Raw genomic sequence first — 17,733 nt, forward strand, 5'->3', positions numbered from 1 at the left:
CAGAAACACTCAGCCTTCATCTTGCCAAGAGTGTTTATGTTAGAATGTGCCCTGTTAATGACTGTGACCTTCTGTCATGCAGACTTGCTGGCTAGGGCCTTGAATGAACCATTATAAACGGCCAAGTAGGTGCCAGAGAGCTTCACCATATGTTTCACAGTAAAGTGAGCAAAGTCAGTCAGAAATCCTCAAACTTACAGCTTTTAGACAAAAGGTCATGTCTAAATATATTCTAATACTAAATGTGTTGGATGTGATCATTACCCCCCAAGCTGCTGGAACCCTTTGTTTGCTATCAGAGAACAAGGACTGATGATGGCAGGCAAAACAATTTCCCTACAAACCCACAAGTTCATCTGAAGTTTTAATCCTGGGTAAAGCAAAGACAGTAAATACCTCATCAGGGCACGTCTTAGGGACACCACCGCCTCACAGGAGCACCGTACAACTGATCTGAGGCCTCATTTTTCTTCCTTTGGTACAGCACGGGAAGCCAGTGTGCAGACCCCAGGAAGCAGCTCTTCTGATATGCTCTTAACTTTCTTTAGACGCAGGTCTACCTGCAGGATGATGGCCAGATGCTTTAGTGTGTCCCTCAGGCTGTTGTGCTCTGACTGCCTTCATCTCCCAACACTCCCTCCTGCTGAGCCCTTGTGCTTGGTGTTGCCTACAGTCCAGAGGCTTCTGTGTCTCCACGCCCTTGTCCACATACTGAAATTCCTCCATTGCAGTAATTAGGTCTCCGCTGCAGTATTTGCTTATTCATCTCTCACCCCCTCTAGACTGGAAGCCAGTCATAGCAGCTACATGGCCTATTCATACTCATTTGTATGCTTGGGTCATAGAGAGAGATCAAGAAATATTTGCTGAAAGAATGAATGAATGCTTCAAAGGGGCCATTTGAAATGTAGATTTTCATTGGCTCAGGTTCCAGGGTGAAGGCTGTGTTCACTTACTGAGCAATAGTATAGAGCACTTTCATTTCCTGCTACTGTTTGGTTTTTCAGTTTTGTCAACAGAAATGTTGTATTGGGGCAACAGTAGAGAGTTAGGGTACAAGCAGGTTTTCAAAAGCATCCCTTTATTGGAGCAAAAAATAATCTGAGCCAGTCACACCCTAAATCACTCTTGCTGGCAATGAAAGGAGTTAAAAGTAAGAAAACGATTATAACGAGCAACAATGGCATCCAGTGTCTATTACATTACACACTCAATTCATATCACTATTTTTGTAGCTAATAATTTATTAGTTATTTGCAATAACTAATCTTGTATATATTATACATTAATTTCTCACATAGTCTATATAATTGTATGATCATTTATCATCCCTAGGATACAAGTTCTATTAAATACTGCTAAGTCTAAAAGTATAGGTTAATGTAGTCTAAAAAGGTGGGTTTGTCTAATTTCTTTTTTATTGAATTAGAGCCTAAGTCAGTGCTTTTTAATTATGAACAAATAGCTCCATTTAAATTCAAACCATTTAATTAAACTTAACACTTAGCAAATCTCTGGAAACTCAGTTCACTTAAAATATATTTGAATATGTAATAGTTTGCAAAGTTTGCAAAGTCTGCATTTTTGTAGTAATATTCACCACTACCTCACTGTACACACTGTACACACACACACACACACACACTATGAACACAGCTTGTTTTATAACTTTATGCTAGAAAAGAGGACTTAAAAGTTTCCCTTTGACTGACTAGCAGCGATGAAAACAATTTCTTAATTGATTATGCAAGATCAATTAACAAATAAGTGACTTTAAAAGGGAGCTACATCCCCTACGTTATATTGAAAAGAAACACCTTTAATTTCTGTTAAGACCTTGTTCTGTTCTTAGTTTTTTGTGTTTGTTTTCTTTTTCTTCCTTTTTTTTGCCTTGCTAGACCAAATCATTTTCCTTAAGAATTAAGCTCAGAGGGGTGGCCAGACGGCTCAGTTGGTTAGAGCTCAAGCTCTGAACAACAGGGTTGCCGGTTCGATTCTCACATGGGCCAGTGAGCTGTGCCCTCCACAACTAGATTGAAGGACAACGACTTGGAGCTGATGGTCCCTGGAGAAACACAATGTTCCCCAGTATTCCCCAATTTAAAAAAAAGAAAAAGAATTAAAGTCAGGGTTGGAACTTGGAACCAGCGAGAAAGAACAGGTTATTATTACCATAAAGTACAGTCTGTTTCCCTAATACCTATTTGTGAACCAGTCTATTTTGCTGTAATGTCTTCAGAAAGTTCTATTAAAGATAAATGTCTTATACCTAAAAGCTTTTCAGTAACTATTTGTTAAATGAATGAAAGACACAGCTGAAGCTGAAGCTGATATTTGGAAATGATGTTACTGAAATTTCAATAAGGACTTTTAAAGTTACGGATGGTAATCAATGGTCTTAATGTAAATTGCTACCTGACTGAAATTCACTACAGGTCGTGCAGCTCTGTAAAAGGAATAAGAAAGGTATAATCACCACAGCTACGTGCTTTTCTTCTTACACATTCAGGGGAAAGGGCAAGAAAGAGAACTGACATTTTTGAATATCTATATACACCACAAACTAGTCCAGGAACATCATCTATCCTACTTAATCCTTGCAGCAAGGTTACAGATAAAAATGAGGCTCAAAGAAGTTTGGAAACACACAGCATTAAACAGAGGGAGAGCAGTAGGCTGTGGGTTTCACCCAGGCCTGTCTGGCTCCAAGGAAACCCTCACTGCAGTGTCTATTGGACATGTATTCGGAACTTTCACCAGGTATTTCTGGTAGGTCTGTGGGGGAAAGTATAGAAAAATGTTCGAAAGTCATTCTTATGACCAGTTTGCTTCCTGATTCCTAACCAACCAAGTAGATCTAAGTGAGGCCACTTTGTAAACAGTTCAGACTCCATATCAATGAGCACAGCAGAATCAAAAATCTTTCCAAAAACCTTTGTCGTGTGGGAGACCCTGCTCGCCGCGCCATTTTTCAGGCGGGGCGGCCTGCGGGGTCTCTGCTCCCGCTCCCCACACAAGAACGCAGGATATGGTGAGGCCAAAAAGGAACACCCACGGAGCCATAGGTAGGGGAGTCATACCACTATGGTCTCACTGGAGGCTGGGTTCACCGGACGTGCGACCTGCCGTCCGCCTTTCCGCCAACCGACCGACCGACGACTCTCCTCCACTCTCTCGACTCTGTTCCTCTCCTCTCTTCCGCTCTCTTCGGCTCTGCTCAGCTCCTCGGCAATCCTTCGTAGCCGCAGCAGTTATACCAGCGGCTAATCGGCTAACCGGCCACAGCTGACGGCCAATCAGCCACAGCCAACGGCCATCCACCACCTGAGCCAGCACCCTTCCACGTGAGGCCGAGAGCCTGTAAACTACTCTCTGGGGCTCTGTCCCCACAACCTTGTACTGCAGGTTTAATATGTGCTGCTGTTCGGGGGAAGTAGAGATTGTTAAGACCCCCTGGCACCATTTTCTCTTAGTAGCAATCCTTTTTTTCAAGTCAGCAGGGAGACAAACATCTTCCTGAGGATTTATAATACTTATTGACTTATCTCAACTCCTTTTGTGTCAGTCTAAGACTTAATATCCAATTAAAGAGAAAAGAACCTATACAGAGCTTAGTAGTTAAGGGCACAAATATCAGTCAGACTACCTTGGTTATGAATCCTGGCACTGCCATCACACTAACATATGACTCCAGTCAAGTTATTCAATCTATTTGGGCCTTGGTTTCCTTAAGTCTCAGAGGCCCTTGTGAGCTATGCAAAACCAGAGGTGCTATTTGTGATTCTAAGGAGGAAATAGAACTCATTAACAGAACCCCTTTCAAGCTAAGTTCCCATCCAATAGACAGTGATGGCTCTTAATGGTCCTTTTTGCTTATCTTTTTAAAGTATGATCAAGATTTTTGATATTCTGTAACCATACTTGATATTTATTTAGTAACTTTCAACAAACAAGCTCAAAACCAGTTTGCTGCCAAAAGAAATCGAAGACCCTTAAGACTCAGAGAAATAATGCCGCCTGATGGACAACCACAATCCATGGGAAACCAGACGTGGCTCTGATCATGATATGGGAATGCGGTGGAAATGCGATCCTTTTGAGATGTCTAAGCAGTGTTTTGTTCCTCTGGCTTCAGTGAAAGGTAGATAAAAGCACTGTAGGGAGAGAGGGAGGCCAGGCAACAGCCTGGATGAAAATCACGAAGGCCTCTGAGGTCTTGTTTTGCAAAGGGCGAGGTAAGAATGGCAGAAAGACAGGTCTGCAGAGGGAGCTGACAGTGCTTCTAGACAGGAAATGCAGCTTTGGGCTAGCATCTGGTATGATTCATGTGCTTCCGCCATGTGGCTTGTAAGAAGTGTAATGCCATCTAGCAACTCCCTCCCAGAGGTGTTTGGCTCTTAGCAGCTCTTTTCAGCCACACAGGTTCTTTCATTAAAATATAACCCAACCAACAGATTGCGGAGTGGGCCTGGAGGTCCCAGAGTATCTGTAGAGAAGGTCCGGGCCTGGAGGCCTGGAGAGCACAGACTCCCTGGGACCCAGACCCACTCTGTCATCCCTCGGGGCTGCCGGAAGCGCTCCTCCCCCAGGTCTCGGTCCCGTCCTGCCCCGCGGCGCGCGAGCATGTCGTCACCCGCGGCCGGCCAATCAGAGCGCGCGACCAAAATAGCGCCATATAAATACGTGCTGGCCCGCGCTGCCGGCTCAGAGCCGCGCGCTGGGGTGGGGTTGCGCACGCAGGTGAGTGGGGCGGAGCTTGCCCCACCTGAGGGGCGGGGCGGGTCCTGCGCACCTGTTTCCGCCTGATGTAGGCGAGGAAGGTTGTGAGCGGCTGCTCCAAAACACTCGCGTAACCTGGCGTTTCTGTGTGAGTAACAGTGACGCGCCTGGGCACTAGATCATCACAAATCATCGCTCCACTCCTCCTAACTGGGTTCCTCCTCGGGAAGAAGGGCCGGCCGCAGCCTGCGGCTTGCGTAATCAAAGGGCACGTTCACAGAGCAGGCAGCAACCGTTTCCAGCGGTGACTGCTTGTCCCGCTGGAGAAAATGGGAATGCAGCGGGCGCTAGGCCTTGGAGGAAAGTCTAAAAGGAACCGACGCGTTTCTACCCTCGGGGAGCGGTCACAGCTGTGGGTGGGGGACAGAAGGGGCCACACCCAGTTGAGGCCGTTGGTGATGAATAGGCATCCTTTCCGGAGGACGAGTCAACTCAGTGTGGGAGGCGTTTCTCGGGGTCACCTTTCCTGGAGGAGGTACTTCGAGCTAGTCGGTGGAAAAACAAAGGCTTTGGCGTGGGACACGCTTGAGTGCCAGCCTCTGCTCGAGTCACACACCCGCTCTATGGCACTGAACACATCAGCAAACCTCGGGGCGTTCCCGTCTTTAAGATGCAGATAACAGTACCTGCCCGATAACATTTTTGAGGCACACTCCTGGTGATCATGTTCATTTCTCCCTTATTTCACTCCTTCCTTCCCTCCCTCCCTTCTTTTCCTACTCCGTCCTTTCTTTTCTCTCATTCTCTCTAGTTTTTTTTTCTCCTTCATTGCTTCTTCTTTCTTTTTTCTAATTGAAGTGTAACTTACACATAATAACGTGCACAGATTTTAAGAGGATAGCTCGGTGAATTTATACATATCTATACATGTGATCAGCTCCAAGATCAAGATACAAGACATTTCTATCACCCAGGTTAACACCTGCTCCTTCCCAGTCGATACTTACCACCCCAGAGGTAACCACTATTCTGACCGCTATTACTATATATTAATATACCTGTTCCCAAACGTCAGATAATCATGATCAAGCATTGTGCTTTTTTTTTCTGTGGTTTCTTTCATCTAACGCAATGTAAGATGCATCCATGACATTGCATATATCAGTAGTTTGTTTATTGCTGGGTAGTATTCTATTGTAGGAATATACTGCAATTAATTTATCCGTTCTACCACTAATGGACCTTTTGGTTGTTTTCAGTTTGGGGCTATTATGAATGCAGCTGCTGTGAAATTCATATGGTCTTTTGGTGAATAAATGCATTCAATTTGTTGGGTATATGCCTATGAACAGAATTTTTGTGTCATAGGATAAGTGTATATTTAGTCTTAAGAGACACTACCTACCAGCTCCCAAAAAAGGTTGAATCGATATATGAAAATTACTTCACATCCTTGCCAACAGTTGGCATTAATAGTCTTTTAAATTCTTGGTATGTAGCAGTATTTTCCTGTGGTTTTCATTTGTGTTTCCCTGATGAATAATGATGTTCAGCTCCTTTACCATTTGAGTAACTTTTTGGGAAATGATTGTTCACGTCTTCTATTTTTTTAATGGGCTCGTCTGTTTTTTCCCTATGATTTCTAGGAATGTTTTATATTTTCTGGATATGAGTCTTTTGTTAGGCATCATGAATATATTCTCACAGTCTGTGCTTTGCCTTTTTGGTTTCTTATGAAGTCTTTATTTCACTTTGTTTTAAAAGTCAACATACAATAACATTGAGTTTTTAAAAAATGTACAGTTCTATGAGATTTTTTACACATGCATAGTGTAACCACCACCGTAATCAGGACCCAGAACAGTTCTGTCACCCCCCAAAATTCCCCTATGCTGCCCCTTTGCAGTTGTATCCTTTCCCCACCTGTAACCTGTAGAAATCACCAATCTGTTCTTCATTGCCGTAGTTTTGCTTTTTCCAGAATGTTATATACTAAATGGAATCATATAGTAGGTAGACTTTTGAGTGTGGCTTCTTTAACTTCTTTAGCATTCTACCTGTGAGATCTATCCATGTTGTTGCATATATCAGTAGCCATTCCTTTTTATCACTCAGTAGTATTCTATCGTATTGATGTACCACTGTTTATGCCCATGTTGAAGGAAATTTGGGTTCTTTCCACTTTTTGACAATTATACCTAGTGCTGATACAAACATTTGTGTACAGGTTTTTGTGTAAACATACATTTTCATTTCTCCATATTAAGCACCCAGGAGAGGGTTGCTGGATCATTTGGTAAGTGTATGTTTAACTTTGTACAAATATGCCAAACTGTTTTCCAGAGAGGACCATTCTGTGTTCCCATCAGCAATGTGTGCGAGTTCCAGTTGCGCTGTACCCTCTCCAGCACTTGTTATCATCACTTTTTTATTTTTTAGGGGTTCTAATAGGTGAGAGCAATATCACATCGTGGTTTTACTGTGCGATCCCTGAAGGCTCGTGGTGCTGAGCACCATTCTGGGGGCTTGTCTGCCACACACCTTTATTCTCATTGGTAAGGTCTGTTCATGCCTTTTGCCCATTTTAAGAAAAAAAGTCAGGTTGTATTCTTCCTGTTGAATTTTTTAGGGTTCTTCATGTATTCTGGATACAAGTCCTTTGATAAAAAGACTATATTTATTGAATTGACTTTGCAACTTTGTGAAAAAACAATTGGCCATATTGTGTGCTTATTACCCATCTGTTCTTGCATATCCACTTTTTGCTTGTAACCCTTAACTTACTCATCATACTTGTTTTAAACTCCTTGTCTGATAATTCTAAACTCTGTTATATCTGAGTCAGGTTCTGAGGCTTGCTTTGTCTCTTCAGACTGTACTTTTTCTTGCCTTTTAACACGCACTGTAATTTTTCTGTTGAAAGCCAGATATCATGTACCAGCTAATAGGAACTGGGGTGATTAGGCTTTTAGTGTGAAGTTTTGTGTTAATCTGGTGGGGATTTGGCCTGTATTTAATGTTCGCTATAGCTCGAGGCTTCCTTTAGTTTCCTTGGTGTTTTATGCACCGCTGTTGTCATCGGATTCTCCCAAGAGTCTTCTTAAGCACAGTCTGTGTTTTGCAGCTAGCTCTCAGTTGTAATCCCATTACTATATACTGGAGCCCTATGGATGTGGTGGTACGGTGTGGGGGAAAGGAGGTGTTCTCTAATCATACAGTTAAATCGTAGTGTTTTAGTGGGCCTGAGTCCTTGGCCTATGACCTTCAAAGGCAGTTCTTAGCTTTTCTCCCCCTCCCCCCCCCCCCCCCCCCCCGCCTCTTTTTACCTGAGACTAGAAGGCTCAAGGGTTCTGGAGTTGGCTAATTGCCATTCCTCCGAATCAGATAAAACTGGTAGTTTCCCTTACAGGGCAGGCCTTTGTTATGGCAACCTCTCTGGGTGTTTTTCAAAATCTTTACTTTTCTCCTTCCCCTGCCTGAAACCATGGTGGGGCTCCTGGAGATAAAACCCATGAAAGTGTGGGGCCCTCTCAGACGAGACCCCCAGGAGAGCTGAAACCAGAAATTCTGTTGGTTAATTTTTAAATTTTGAGATTTTCCAGTTATCTTTCTCTTATTGGTTTCTGTTGTGGCCATAGAACATGTTTTGTATGATTTCAGTTTTTTTAATTTCTCAAAGTTTGTTTATGGATACGGTCTATTTTGGTGAATGCCCTCAGCAAGAACGTATTAGGTGAAATATTCTACAAATATCAGTCAAGTTAGTTGGCTGAGGGTGTTTTTCAGTTCTGTATCCTGCTGATTTTTTGTTGTTGATTACTGAGAGAGGAATGTTGAACTCTCCACCTATAATTGTGGATTTGTCCATTTCTCCTTTCAGTTTTATCAGTTTTTGCTGTGGGTATTTTGAAGTTCTGTTGTCAGGTGCTATCTGACATGTGTTATCTTGGAGAGGCTTTCATCATTTGCAAGGGCAGCGAAAGGTCTGAGGTTTTACTCCACTTGTCAGCTAACCAGTTAGCCTGCCAGTTTCACGAATGCTGGCAGAAGACATTGGCTCCTGCGTTAGTGGCACAGGACTTTATTAGCCACAGGACTAGAAGCCACAGTATCGGCATTTGCACCAGTTCCTTGAGCCCCATTTCCCACTGGATGATGGGAGGCAGACCAGGTGGTACCAGCACATGAAGCAGGTTGCATCACAGCAGAGGACCCCTAAGATTAGGGGGACCCAAATCTTTGATCAAGCCATACTGACTTTTGCTCCAAAGGGAGACAGTATCATTGTTATACTGGACTGAAAACAAAGCAAGCCCTTGCTTGGGTGGGAACCACTATTTCTATTTCTAATGCTGTTGACTATACAAACACTCTTGAAAAGGTACTCACAGATCCAAGACAGTCATTGCCCTGCTCACAAGATGTTCCAAATGTGAGAGCCTTTGGAGAATTGTCTTTCAACAATAACGTACGTCCCTCTTTATCCCTCGTAATTTTTCTTGCTCTGACGTCTACTTTGTGTAATGCTAATTTAGCCACTCCAGTGTGTGTATGTGTTTTGTTTTTTAGACAGCCTATAGTTTGGTCTGTTTTTTTTTTTAATCCATTCTGAAAATCTCTTATCTTTTTATTTTATTTTTATTTTAAAAGATTTTATTGGGGAAGGGGAACAGGACTCTATTGGGGAACAGTGTGTACTTCCAGGACTTTTTTCCAAGTCAAGTTGTTGTCCTTTCAGTCTTAGTTGTGGAGGGCGCAGCTCAGCCCCAGGTCCAGTTGCCGTTGCTAGTTGCAGGGGACACAGCCCACCATCCCTTGCGAGAGTCGAACCGGCAACTTTGTGGTTGAGAGGACGTGCTCCAACCAACTGAGTCATCCAGGAGCTCAGCGGCAGCTCAGCGGCAGCTCAGCGGCAGCTCAGCGGCAGCTCAGCGGCAGCTCAGCGGCAGCTCAGCGGCAGCTCAGCGGCAGCTCAGCGGCAGCTCAGCGGCAGCTCAGCGGCAGCTCAGCGGCAGCTCAGCGGCAGCTCAGCGGCAGCTCAGCGGCAGCTCAGCGGCAGCTCAGCGGCAGCTCAGCGGCAGCTCAGCTCAAGGTGCCGTGTTCAATCTTAGTTGCAGGGGGCGGAGCCCACCATCCCTTGTGGGACTCGAGGAATTGAACCGGCAACCTTGTGGTTGAGAGCCCACTGGCCCAAGTGGGAATCCAACCAGCAGCCTTCGGAGTTAGGAGCATGGAGCTCTAACTGCCTGAGCCACCAGGCCAGCCCATCTCTTATCTTTTAATTGTTGTGTTTTGACCAGGGGCCAGCAAATCCCATTAGCTGCCTGTTTTTGTAAATAAAGTTTTATTGAAATCCAGCCATGCTCATTCGTTTATGTCTTGCCTATGGCTGCTTTCCTACTACAAAATGAGTTAAACAGTGGAGGCCATGTGGCTGAGAAATCGTAAAATATTTACTGTCTGGCACTTTAAAGAAAAAATTTGCTGACCCCTCTTTTAGATCATTTATGTATTTATTGATATGTCTGGATTTAGGTTATTTTTAAATTTTATTATTTCTTTTCTGTTTGTTTCCTTTATTTTTAATTTCTTTATTTCCCTTTTCCTGCCTTGTTTTGGGTTATTTGAATATTTTTTAGTATTCCATTTAAATTTTCTAGTGAGTTTTTCATTATATCTCTGTATGTCTTTAGTGGTTGCTCTAGCAATTATAATGCACATACTTAATTTATTTTAACAGTTCGCAGTCTAACTAGAACAAATATTTTATTTCAAGTGGAATGTAGAAATGTTAGCACCATATAGATCCCTTTACCCTTCCTTCTTTATATTGGAGTATGTATCAGTTAGGTCTTCTTTAATTTCTCTCAGAAATGTTTTGCAGTTATCAGCATGATGATTGGACCCTTTCTTTGTTGTTAGATTTATTCCTATATATTTATATTTTTGATGTTATTATGAATGACATTTAAATTTTTTTATTTTCCAGTTTTTTATTATCAATATATGGCAATATGATTGATTTTTGCATATTGACCTTAAAGGCCCACGATGAATTTATTTACTAATTCTATTAATTTATTTATTTTTTCTATGTTTATAAGTATGTCATCTACAAATAAATACAGTTTTACTTCTTCTGTGCAATCTTTATACCTTTTATTTCTTTTTCTTGTCTTCTTGCATTACCTAAGACCTCCAATGTAATGTTGAATAGAAGTGATAGTGGATACAATTTAAGGGACTTGGAAAAATGAGGGCTATTCCTCTCCACTCTGAAATGGTCTGACCTGGGCCCTTGGAGGGACTGAGATACCTTATTTATTTCTAAAGGCATCAATTTTGTCTTGTCTCCTGGGAAGCAAGAGGTAGATAGATGCCTCTATCCTATACATGCCTTTGTTCAAATTAGATACAGACACTTATTTGGTCAGACCACTAAAAAAAAGGTGTTTGTTTTTTGGACTGGTATAGATCTGGTCAAGACCAGGGCTTGGTGAACTGAGCACGAGCTGGATTTCAGCCTCTCTGTCTTCGTAGGTGGCCTCTATGCAGTGCACACATTGTACACTGTTTGGAGAGGAAGTCCAGGACAGGAGTAGAGCACACAGCCAGCTTGTCCTGGGGAAGTGGGTCCCAGCCCTCAGTGTCAGCACTGGGAACAGAAGGCCCATCTTTTGATGTTTCCTAGGGTTTCTGACCCCAAATCACTGATATGCAACTGATATTACATACCATACATTGCTTGTGAAACAATTTCAAATCCTGATATTAAGAAAAAGGAGCAGAGGATTATAATCATTCCTGTCCTGTGTTTCTTTGATGTCCTTTGCTTTCATCACCATTCTCTCCCACCTGCCTCTTTCTCCTAATTAGATCACACATCTGTCAACTTGGTGCATGTCAGAAGATTTGAATGTACAGGCTCAGCTGCATTCATAGAAGGCCAAGGAGGCAGCAACCTGGGTTTGAAGGGTGAAAATGGAGAAGCTCTCACTTCCTTTCTAAGACAGCCCATTTACCCTCTTCTAGTATCTGACAGAATCCACTTAGGGGCATGCAATCTGTTGTTGTTAAGGGTGTTGAAGAACTTTCTGTTATAAAAAGTAAATGACCCTAGAAGGAGAAGTCACTACCAGTTCTTAACACCATTCTGTTAACTTCATTAGCACATTATTGTGTATTTATCACTTAGCTTTCTAATGACTCAGCGTGGTTAAGTTTTATTAGTGGGAGCAAGTGGAGAGGTATGAAGAACAGGGAGTCTTAGCAGGGTAATTTCTTCATCTACAAGAGAATGTTCTTTTCCAGCTCCAACATCCAGGATTCTCAGTATTATCTGCACAATAGTGGAAGGAAGGTAGGTGAGAAGCCATGTGGGGATCTAACCAAATGTGTGGTGACCTGGTACTGTTGGGGTCCACCCACCACACCTTGTGCTCAGGAAAGCGAGACAGCCTACTTGGGGCTCCTTCCCATCTACAGTGCTCTCCTTCCCACAGACCAGAGATTCTACCCCCAGACCCTTGGGAATTTTCATCTTTTTGCCTCCATCAAAGCCATGGCAGAATGAACCAGTGGGGGGGAGAGGTGTTAATGTGGATGGCACTACCTGTCATTGGGATTAAAGACCCTCCTCCATGCCCTGCAGAGCCCTGGGCCAACTGCCAGGCCTGCATCTCCAATCATTTTTATAACTGTTGAGTCTGTCTTTTGACCAGGCTATGAGCTTCTTGAGCAGACGCTGTCTCTCTTTCCCTTCTTTTTCATCTCTAGTTCTTTGCACAGGGCCTGCCACATAGTAAGGACTCACCTGATGTTCGGTGAATGAATGAATGAATGGGAAGGGGACAGGGGAATGAATCAGATTTCCCCAGGTTTATGTGTCAGCACTGACTTTGAGTCTTTCCTAATTTGAACCATCACATCCAATTTTAGGTTCCAAAATTCAATGATTCTTATTTCACAATGTGCGTTTTTGTGGCTGCCTCCCTGAGTCCTTTATCTCCTGGGGAGTAGTCTACAGTCTAGCTCGCTCATCAGCACCAGTTCTCCCTTCCTTACCCACCCTGCACAAATCCATCTTTCTAAGCACATTTTCAACTTATCACTGGGATGCTCAGAGCATTTATTTGAGTCACTTTCATGTACGAGATAAAATCCAAGTTAATCAGCTCACTCTTCCATATCCTACCATCCCATCCATCCTATCCATAAATGTCCCTGGAGCTTCTGTCTAATCTGTGGGGAGAAGCAGCTCCACCCACATTCTCTGCTCCAGCCAGATGGGTTTCATCATTGCCCTGCCTCTGGGCCCTTGCAAACTGTTGCCCTGCTTGTCCCAACTACCTACATCTCTCCAGGACTTGGTAAGCCCACCTCTCCCAAAGAAGCTCCTTGGGCATCCCAGGCTTTCTCTTCAGTAGCACTTGGTCACCCAGCTGAGCATAGAATGGGGTCAAATCAATGTTGATGTGATTTTAAATTGTGACAACCACCGCCATCCCAAGCAGGAATAGGGAAGTAAGAACAGTGACTGGGGTGGGCAACAGGGTTGGGGTAGGGTCGTGGGGTGGCAGCATAGGTGGGCGTGTGTGTGGACTGATGGTAAAGGCATTGCACAGGCTTCCCATCTATCATTACAACATCTGTGCAGTTGATTCTTTTTTGCAGAAATCTACAAGAGAATTTCTCTTTAGATTCTGATCTGAGAGTCCGAGCCTTCTAAGGGCTCTGATCTTTCTCTAATTGCTTTTAAACTCTGTAGGGAAGAGTCCACAGAGCCTTTTGTGGGCACAGGTGTTGAAAGGGAGGAGGAGCAGGGACAGCAGAAGCTCTGGGGGGCTGAGGTAGCCCACTCCCTCCTTCACAGCTCTGTGCCAGCCCCACCTTGTGTGAGGTGTGGGAGAGGACCCAGCGCGCTGCCCAGGTGTGCCAGGGCGCTTCTCTGTCCTTGCCTATGTCTTCAGTAATTGGTTACCAAGAAGAAAAATTATTTTATCAACTCCTTAGCTTACCAAAAATGGAATCGTCTTGTGCACATTGTTCACAACGGGTCTTTCCATTTATTATGTTGGCAACAGTTTCCCTTGTTGTTAGCATTCTTCTCCTGTAGAGTTTCAAAAGTCTGTCTTATGTATGTGCCGTAATTTATTTGACCAGCTCTCAATTGTTCAGCATGAGATAATCTCTTTTTTTTAAAAAAAAATGACAATCCATTGAACATTCTTGAAATTAAATTTTTGTGCGCAGCCTTAATTATTCCTTTAGTATAAACTCTCAGAAGCAGAAACACATATGTAGGTCAAAAGTCGTACATATTTGTAAGGCTTTGTCAATCAGAACAGTTGTTCTGATTTTACATTAGCAGTACCAGTGAATGAATGTCTCTGCTTCGTCAAATCTTTACCATTACTGGGCCTTGTATTTTGAATATTTCCGAATGTAATAGGTGAAATATATCTTTAAAAAATTAAATATTTTTAAAAATGTGTCTTGTTTTAATTTGCATTTCTTCAATTACAAATATAGTCAAATCTTTTTTACATGTATTTATTACTTTTTCTTTCATCTTTAGACTCGTGTCTGCGTCAGGCAAGGTTCAACTGTAGATAACAGAAACCGCTCATGCTATCTTAGTGCGAAAGAGCTTTGACAAAGGGCATCAGCTTCTTACAAAATCACTGGAATAGCTGGAGGAGCAGGACCTCACTGGGCTTCCAAGAATGACTCTGAGAACAACTCCCGGAACTGGTGCCTCAGGAGAGCTGCTGCTTTTGCCCCAGTCAGCTTCACTCTAGATATTGGGCAGCTGCTGCCCCAGCTGTTGACCCTTGAGACATGCTCGATCTCCTAGAGCTTCTCCAGCAAAAACGAATATCCCATGTCCTGCTCCCAAGACACACCATGCTATTAACTAGGCTGGAATCTCTGCTAATTCCACCACCAGAACAAACAACAACAAAGTGAAAAGAACCCAGATACATATACCTAGAAATGCTAGTGTAAATGTAACTAATATCCTTATAAATACTTCTTTGAGGTCAGAGATCAAGGAAATTCCCAGGGGTCACAAATGGAAAGGGAGCTGGAAACTGGAGTTGTAAATGAATGTTTAAGCTAGCGCCATGCTGGGGGGTGTTTGCCAGTCTGGTGACTTAAATGTGTAGATGGCCACATGGGCTTGGTAGACAATGCCCTGGGGGCACATGCAAATTAGGGAGCTGAAACTCAACTGCACATAGTCCAAAGAGCCTCAAAGTACTATATCCTCTGGGAAACAATAGACTGAATACAAGAACAAAGATTTCATAAACGAGGTAAGTATGGCATTCTGAGCTAAGGATGAAGTACGGTATCTTGGGGCTTCAAAGGGTCACTGCGGGACAGTAAGAAGAAGAGATGTTTAGCAATAAGAAGTTTGCCCTGCCTTACAGATTGGTCATAAAAAGGTATTGCTGGTGATAACTGTTAAGATTTTTTAAAGGCTGGAAATTCTTATGTATGTAATTGAGCTACTAGAAATAATACAGGGATGACTACACAAGGAAAGGAAGATGTGTTCCTGGCTAAGAAAAGGTATGAGGGATAAAGATGCATTTTCATTAAGGAAATGAAAGTAATTTTGTCCTGGTTGTTTTAGAACGGGAAGAGGGAGAATTTTACCTTTTTAATCAAGCTGGCTAAATTTGAATTGTTGTTATAAGAGATTAGAAAATTAGGCTTTAATATCAATCATGTGCTTCTGTAAAACTAAAACTTCTTCTACTAAAAGGACACTGTTGTTGGACTGTCATTCTGCTCCCGATAAGAGATATTAAAAGGATTTTCTTTCCAAGTAATTTGTTGAGGAAGCAAAGATTCTGTGTTTTATCAAAATAATTTTCTGTGGGGCCAGCCTGGTGGCTCAGGCGGTTAGAGCTCTTAACTCCAAAGGCTGCCGGTTCGATTCCCACATGGGCATGGGCCAGTGGGCTCTCAACCACAAGGTTGCCAGTTCAATTCCTCGAGTCCCGCAAGGGATGGTGGGCTCCGCCCCCTGCAACTAAGATTGAACACGACACCTTGAGCTGAGCTGCAGCTAAGCTCCTGGATGGCTCAGTTGGTTGGCGCGCGTCCTCTCAACCACAAGGTTGCCAGTTTGATTCCTTGACTCCCGCAAGGGATGGTGGGCTGCACCCCCGGCAACTAAGATTGAACACGGCACCTTGAGCTGAGCTGCCGCTGAGCTCCCTGATGGCTCAGTAGGTTGGAGCGCATCCTCTCAACCACAAGGTTGCTGGTTCGACTCCCGCAAGGGATGGTGGGCTGCGCCCCCTGCAACTAGCAATGGCAACTGGACCTGGAGCTGAGCTGCACCCTCCATTACTAAGACTGAAAGGACAACAACTTGAAGGTGAACAGCACCCTCCACAACTAAGATTGAAAGGACAACAACTTGACTTGGAAAAAAGTCCTGGAAGTACACACTGTTCCCCAATAAAGTCCTGTTCCCCTTCCCCAATAAAATCTTTAAAAAATTAAATAAATAAAAAATAATAATTTTCTGTGTTTTATGTTGGTTTTACTCAGATCTTTTACTTAAGAAAAATGAATCTTCTCATAGTAAGAACTAACCTTCTGTACTTGTCTTTGAAATTTTTATTGACACTTTGGTAAATAGATAACGTACATCTTTTTAGTAAATGTCAAAACCTTTTTTGACAAACTTCCCAAAATCACATCCAAAAAAAAAAGTTTTTATGACTCCAAACTAACCTTGAGAATTCCCAGAGGACCCCTGGAAAAAATCTCAAAGAATTTGTCTCTCTTCTTCTTAAAAGGAGGTGTTGAACTAATTAGGCTTGTTTGACATGTTAAATTACATGGGAAGCATTGTCAAATAAGAAGTATAGGGGGCGACCGGTTAGCTCAGTTGGTTAGAGTACGAGCCCTTAACAACAAGGTTGCCGGTTCGATCCCCACATGGGCCACTGTGAGCTGCGCCATCCACAACTAGACTGAAACAACTATGTGACTTGGAGCTGATGGGTCCTGGAAAGCACACTTAAATAAATAAACGTTAAAAAACAGGAAGTATAACATTGAGCCTTCTTTATGTTGTATTTGTATATGTTACAAGTGTTCCACAAATTACGTGAAATTCCCGCAAGTCTGAGATGTCCTGGCATTGGGTGTCTGTCATCAAAGTTGAGGCACACACAGAAAGGACTGAGCCTGAGTATCAGATTGTGGTACGTGTGGATGAAGTCCGTTCTGCTTCTGCAAACATGGCCCCTCGTCGCCATCCTTTGCTATGTCCTTGAAACTTGGCAGCAGTCTGCTCTTAAATCAGAGAAGCTAAGACAGGTAAATGATCGCTATAAGTTGAACGGACAGTTGGGGCGATGGGAAACCTGAGGTGGCTACTTGGTTCTCAGGCTCCCTGGGAAACCCGTTTTCAGGTTTTTGCATTCCTTCGTTCTCCACAGTACATTTAAGTTGGACTTCATTCAACTCCCACTTAGTACGGGTTTTCAATATGTTCTTGTAGTATGTGTGTTTTCCAGATGGGTTAAAGCTTTCCCCTACCATCAGCCTGATACCTTCACAGTGGCAAACAAACCATTAGACAATGTGTTTTCACTCCACACGGAATCATGAGATAGTCCTTGGTAGACCAATGTGTGTTGGTTAGTCCCTTGTTTCATACTAGTATGTGCAGCTACTGTAAGTCTTTAATGTCTTATACTCAAGCCCACCATTAACAGGTTAAGGAAGATTTCCCAGACCCCTTAAGGAAGATTTCCCAGACCCCAATTCAAGGGTTTCTGTTGGTTATGATGTAGAGCCTGGTGACTGGGTATTCTGGAAGTTTCATCAGAGAAGCACAGCCCATGAGCCCCGGTGGAAGAGACCTTACCAAGTACACTTGACCACTGACACTTGATACAAAACTAGAAGTCATCGAACCTTGGGTACACATCTTACAGCTGCAGAAGGCTCACCTTTTGATTCTTCACACAAGCTGGGGAC

The 17,733-nt window shown here is 43.1% G+C and overlaps 1 long non-coding RNA gene across 1 annotated transcript; it reads left to right on the forward strand.

Annotated features, from left to right (window-relative positions):
* The first annotated feature begins 4,754 nt into the window (after window positions 1–4,754).
* Window positions 4,755–16,269, forward strand: LOC141571729 (uncharacterized). Its single transcript, XR_012496809.1, has 2 exons — window positions 4,755–4,867; window positions 14,297–16,269. It is a non-coding gene; the product is annotated as an uncharacterized LOC141571729 (long non-coding RNA).
* Window positions 16,270–17,733: the final 1,464 nt, after the last annotated feature.

The sequence above is a fragment of the Rhinolophus sinicus genome, linkage group LG05 (genome assembly GCF_036562045.2).
Source record: "Rhinolophus sinicus isolate RSC01 linkage group LG05, ASM3656204v1, whole genome shotgun sequence".
Taxonomy (NCBI): Eukaryota; Metazoa; Chordata; class Mammalia; order Chiroptera; family Rhinolophidae; genus Rhinolophus; species Rhinolophus sinicus.